Raw genomic sequence first — 6,573 nt, forward strand, 5'->3', positions numbered from 1 at the left:
ATAAGATGGAAAATTTTAACAAATTGTTTAAACTATTTTCTTAAAGAGACTTCCTCCACTGCCAGAGATCTTGAATAGCCTCCTGCTCAGTTGTACAGAAGCAATTCTTCACATAATTGATGAACTTGGCTTCCACTCTGCGAAGAAAGCCACCTTTTTCTATACTTGCTTGCATTTTTGCTTTAATGTCTTCTACAGAACTAGGTCTTTTGGTATTTTAGGAATTTTTTCCTGTTTTTTGAAGGATTCTTGTCCTTTTGATCTTGGTGTTGATGATGGTTTTGAGTCTTTTCCATTCTGATTTGACTTTTGTGCATTTGTGGCTCAAGTATCTCAAATAGATTTTTTCACTGGTGCTTTTTCTTCAGCTTCCTCATCATCAAAATCGTCATCTTCTTCATCATCATTATCTTCATCATCATCTTCAGCAGCAGCAAGTTTTACTTTTTTCTGTGGAACCTTGCTACCACCTCCAGGGGCAGACCACTTTCCTGATATACTTAAGAGTTTCACATCCTCCTCCTCTTCATCTTCTGACTCTGCATCTTCCTCCACAGCTACTAAGTGCTGTCTACTAATATGCACTGGCCCTGAACTACACTTCAACTGTAAGACCACTGGTTGTGATTTCAAAGCCCCCAAGGGAAACCGTTGGCTGTACAGACATTTTCTTTTTTCGTTTTTGTTTTGTTTTTGTTTGTTTGTTTGTTTGTTTTGAGACAGAGTCTCGCTCTGTTACCCAGGCTGGAGTGTAGTGGCACCTTCTCGGCTCACTACAAGCTCCGCCTCCCGGGTTCAGGCCATTCTCCTGCCTCAGCCTCCTGAGTAGCTGGGACTGCAGGCGCCCGCCACCTCGCCCGGCTAATTTTTTTTGTATTTCTGGTAGAGACGGGGTTTCACCATGTTAGCCAGGAGGGTCTCGATCTCCTGACCTCGTGATCCGCCCGCCTTGGCCTCCCAAAGTGCTGGGATTTACAGGTGTGAGCCACCGCAGACATTTTCAAAGTTGCCAGTGTTACTTGAATTGGACTACCTTGGTAATTCATTGCCTCTGCTTCAACAATGTACAATTCATCCTTTGCACCAGCCCCTAAACTGACCGTTCTTAAACGTAACTGGTGCTCGTTTTCATCATTTTCTACCTTAAAGTGATCATCTTTGTCGGCCTTTAGTTCACAACCGAAAAGACGGTTCTGGGGCCTCAGGGGGCTCGTGTCCACATCCATCGCATCTTCCATCAGGTGGCGGCGGCATGCACTTCGGTGGGAGAGAAGGCGGACGGAGATAAACCAACGCTGCTCCAGAGAACAGCCGCGTAGGACAGAATCATACCAGGAATGTTCTGTATGCATTCTGTCCACATCCACAAGAGTTCAAATATTTTGCTATCTGGCCGGGCACAGTGGCTCACGCCTGTAATCCCTGCGCTTTAGGTAGCTGAGGTAGGTGGATCACTTGAGCCCAGGAGATCCAGACCAGCCTGGCCAACATGGCAAAACCCCATCTCTAAAAAAACACAAAAATTACCCGGGCATGGTGGTATGTGCCTGTAAGTCCCACCTACTCAGGAGGCTGAGGTGGGAGGATCAGCCGACCAAGTCCAGGAGGTTGAGGTTGCAGTGAGCTGAGATCATGCCACTTAACTCCAGCCTGAGCAACAGAGTGAGAACTTGTCTCAAAATATATATGTGTGTGTGTGTGTGTGTGCACACGCGCGCACTAACTGAGGACACTATCTCAAAACCTGAAGAGAAAGGGGATCACTAAATAGCTAACAGAGATTTGGACATAATCAGAGCTACTGTTCACAAAATGACACAAGGAAACACCAAGCGGGGAGTAAACAGTGATCATCTGTGGGATTTGAAAACTCGACCTTCAGGAAACACCTAGATTGATTGCTCATAAAACTATTTTCTTTGCCCAGCTGCCCACCGTCTGGGAAGTGAGGAGCAACTCTGCCCGGCTGCTGTGCAACACTCCAAGTGTGAAGAGACAGCCTTGTGTGTGATATTTCTGCCCTCCCCAAGTTTGCATTTTCAACATTAAAGTTTACTTTTTAATTGAAAGTTTTAAATTGGAGAATTAAAAAAAAAACTATTTCCCCTCAGTCCTGAACTTGTTTCACCTCATGAAACCAGTTAACTAAGTGACAAAAGAAAGTTTTGTCTTTATCAGAGTACACACACATGCCAAGGCATTAATTATTTACAATTTTCCATTATTTATCTCATTTCCATTTAGTGCCTCATCTTTCAATGAGCCATATGTTTTCCCTTTGAACAGGGTTTTGGCAAAATTTTTCCATTTTTTTATGTCGCTGTAATTCATTCTCTATCAAACATTAAATATTCATTTATTTCTATACTCTGTAATAAGGTTTTCCATCCTTCTGGTCTCCTGGTGACTTTGACTTTATCAGTCCTATTGAATTTTGGTAAGAAACTGATACCCCTTAAAAAAAATCATATACTTCTCATTAGTTCAGAACAACAGGGTTGAAAACTTATTTTGATAGTTAAAATAGCTGAAAATAGCTGGGCACGGTGGCTCAGACTTGTAATCCCAGCACTTTGGGAGGCTGAGGCAGGCAGATCACGAGGTCAGGAGATCGAGACCATCCTGGCTAACACGGTGAAACCCCATCTCTACTAAAAATACAAAAAAAGGCCGGGCGCAGTGGCTAATGCCTGTACTCCCAGCACGTTGGGAGGCCGAGGCGGGTAAATCACGAGGTCAGGAGATGGAGACCATCCTGGCTAACACGGTGAAACCCCGTCTCTACTAAAAATACAAAAAAAAATTAGCCAGGCGTAGTGGCGGGCACCTGTAGTCCCCGCTACTTGGGAGGCTTAGGCAGGAGAATGGCATGAACCCGGGAGGCGGAGCTTGCAGTGACCAGAGATTGCACCACTGCACTCCAGCCTGGGCGACAGAGCGAGATTCCGTCTCAAAAAAAAAAAAAAAAAAAAAAAAGCTGAAAATAACACTGAATACGTGCATCAGTGGCAAGAACATTGGCTTGGAGTCAGACCAGCCATGCTTGAAATAACTGCACCATCAATTAACCTCTCTTAGCCTTAATTTTCTCATCTGTGCAGTTGGCATAATAAGTGTCTACTTCTTAAAGGTGCTGTGAGAAATAAGTGAGCAAATGAATGCTAATGCATTTGGAAATTATAAAGCACTAATCAGATGTAAAGCATGTTCTTAAGTTACTTATTGAATGAATGTAGGTTTTATAATTTTTCCTTTGAACACAAAGGTTCTAATCATGATGACATTCTTTTTTAGACATGGTCTATTTGCACACATCTCACTAAAATCAGGAATGATTTTCTTCTCTTTGCTAGGCCCCAGTTCATTGATTCTTGTTAAAACTAACAAGATAAGCTGGGTGTGGTGGCTCATGCCTATAATCCCAAGACTTTGGGAGGTCAAGGCAGGTGGATCCCTTAAGCCCAGGAGCTTGAGACCAGCCTGGGCAACATGGCAAAACCCAGTCTCTACTAAAAATACAAAAATTAGCTGGGTGCAGTGGCATGCACCTGTAGTCCCAGCTACTTGGGAGGTTGAGGTGGGAGGATCACTTGAGCTTGGGAGGTGAAGGGTGCAGTGATCCATGATCATACCACTGGACTCCAGTTTGGGCGATAGAGTGAGACCCTATCTCAAAACAAAAACAAAAACAAGCTAGCAAGACAAAAATTTTAGGCTGGGCATGGCGGCTCACACCTGTAATCCCAGCACTTTGGGAGGCCAAGGTGGAAGGACAACTTGAGCCCAGGAGTTGAGAACAGCCTGGGCAAGATAGGGAGACCACCATCTCTACAAATAATAATTTGAAAAATACCCAGGCATGGTACACGCCTGTAGTCCCAGCTACTTGGGAGGCTGAGGTGCAAGGATCACTTGAGTCTGGGAGGCTGAGGCTGCAGAGAGCTGTGATCATGCCACTGCACTTTAGCCTGGGCAAAAGAGTGAGATCCTGTCTCAAAAAATGAAATAAATGAATAAGTAAATTTCAGCACACAAGAAAACAGCACTGCATTCAAAAAAGATTTTCCTTCTTGTTCTTTTATTTTTTCTCCAAGACAATATTAAGTAATAGCTGTCATGCATCCCTTTTCAGAGCAATGGCCTGTTTGTTTCCCTGCCTTGCCACGTGTATACATGATCTATTGGGGTGGTTGGGCAGAGTGCTGCAGCTCCAAGCTCCAGAAACAACACAAACAGCTCACCCGTCCCAACTCCTCATATGGAAAATGTCCATCCCCACTCTGTCTGCAAATCCAATTAGCCAGGGTCATTTGGAAGATTTTCTATAAATCATTTTCCCCTGGAAAATACGGAATATCCTAGATCCCTTTGTGTTATAAAAAAGCTATTTTTCTGACTAACACCCTCTAGACCTCTAAAGTAAACTTTTAAGGAAAGAAGCAAACAAGCAAGGAATCCGAAGAACACAAAACTAGTTTGATACTGTTCCCTTCCACAATTGTCCCAGCTCTTGGGCAGTGGTTGTCTAGCTTGGAGGCAGCGATCAGCAGGGGCCCCAGTATCACAGTTAAGGAGGTGGAAGAAAGCACCTGGGTGGGTACCATTACGTAGTCTGAGCGTCTTTGAACTAATTCAGTTCTGAGAACATTTGCTGGATAAGTTATTTATATATCTATGATCTGGATCAAGGAAATGAACTAGAGATACTGATCTTCATGCAAGCATGGTTCAGTTCATGCCATTTCCCTACTTTAAAATCTTCAATAAATACTTGTGGAATAAGTGAATATTGAATAGTCAGTAGTTACCCATTGCCTGTAAGATAAAGTTTAAGAATGGCCTTTAGAGAGTGATGATACCGTCTGGATCTGTGTCCCCACCCAAATCTCATGTAGAACTGTAATCCCCAGTGTTAAAGGTAAAGCCTGGTGAGAGGTGATTTGATCACAGGGGTGAATTTCTCCCAATAGTTTAGCCCCATCATCTTCTTGGTGCTGTTCTCGTGATAGTGAGTTCCTGCCAGATCTGGTCGTTTAAAAGTGTGTGGCACCTCCCTTCTCTCTCGCTCTTGCTCCTGCTCTGGCCGTATGACTGTGCCTGCTCCCGCTTTGCCTTCTGCCATGATTATGTTTCCTGAGGCCTCCCTAGAACCCAAGCAGATGCTAGCACCATGCTTCCTGCACAGCCTGCAAAACCATGGGCCAATTAAACCTCTTTTCTTTTTAAATTACCTAGTCTCAAGTATTTCTTTATAGCGATGCAAGAACAGACTAATACAGAGGCATTCCATAATCTGAATCCAAAATACCTCTCATCCATTCATTTGTTCGATAAATACATACTGGGTGCCTAGGAAAGGAAGTACTGTACTTGGCGCTGTAGATTCAGATTTGAACAGACACAGCAGATACTGGCCCTGACTTCTTGGGGCTACATCTGATCTTCCGCTATTTCTCACCATTTGGGCTGTCCCCGCACCCTATTTTCTTAGACGCAATCCAAGCTTTCCCACTTTCACTCTTTTGCCAAGGCTCTTCATTGTTCCTTTCAACACCATATATGCAATTCTAACTTTTCCCTAAAAAGTATGCCCTCCTCCTGAAGCTCCCACCTAATCTCCTTTCCCTCCTCCTCCCATGTGAAGGAAGGTCCCAGGTGAAGGAAGTTTTCCCAGCACCTTACAGGGAAGGACCTTTTCAACTATGTTTATAGTATTAATAGTTAGCAAATGCCTTGTAGATAGCTGGCACTTAGTAAATATTTGCCAAATAAATGAATGAAGTCCTCGTGATTTAAATTGTAGATACTGTGTTTACGCCCCTGAGAAACATTTCTCAAACCTTCTTAAAGTTATCATCTCAGGAACTCAAAAGCCAAGTAGATCATTTGTTCATGATTACTCAATGCAATTAAAATATATGGCTGGGCACAGTGGCTCACACCTGTAATCCTAGCACTTTGGGAAACTGAAGCAAGAGGATCACTTAAGCCTAGGAGTTCAAGACCAGCCTGGGCAACATAGCAAAACCCCAGCTCTATAAATAAATAAGCCAGGCACAGTGGCTCATGCCTGTAATCCCAGCACTTTGGGAGGCCGAGGCGGGCAGATCACTTGAGCTCAGGAGTTCAAGAGCAGCCTGGGAAACATGGCAAAACCCTGCCTCTACAAAAAATACAAAACTTAGCCTGGTATGGTGGCATGTGCCTGTGGTCCCAGCTACTTAAGAGGCTGAGGTGGGAGGATTGCTTGAACCTAGGAAGCAGAGATTACAGTGAGCTGAGATAATGCTATTGCGCTCCAGCCTGGGAGACAGAGCAAGACACTGTCTCAAATAAATTAATTAAAGAAAAAAATGTAAAAACCCCCATTAGAAAATGAAAATATATTGGACTATAGATCTCATTTGTTTAGCATTCGGGGTAGAATCATGTCACTATTCCCAGAGAAATAAAACTTAATGGGTGTGCTTCTCAGGTGCTTCTAACCACTGAATGACACTAGTTCCATCTAAAATGATTTGAAGATTTAAAGAGCAAATTTATATATATATATATATTTTTTTTTTTTTTTTT

The 6,573-nt window shown here is 43.3% G+C and overlaps 1 pseudogene; it reads right to left on the reverse strand.

The window, feature by feature from the left end:
- Positions 1-40: 40 nt before the first annotated feature.
- Positions 41-1,238, reverse strand: LOC108527829 (nucleophosmin-like; annotated as a pseudogene).
- Between the last annotated feature and the right edge of the window lie 5,335 nt (positions 1,239-6,573).

Source organism: Rhinopithecus bieti, unplaced genomic scaffold (genome assembly GCF_001698545.2).
Source record: "Rhinopithecus bieti isolate Rb0 unplaced genomic scaffold, ASM169854v2 scaffold_2572, whole genome shotgun sequence".
NCBI lineage: Eukaryota > Metazoa > Chordata > Mammalia > Primates > Cercopithecidae > Rhinopithecus > Rhinopithecus bieti.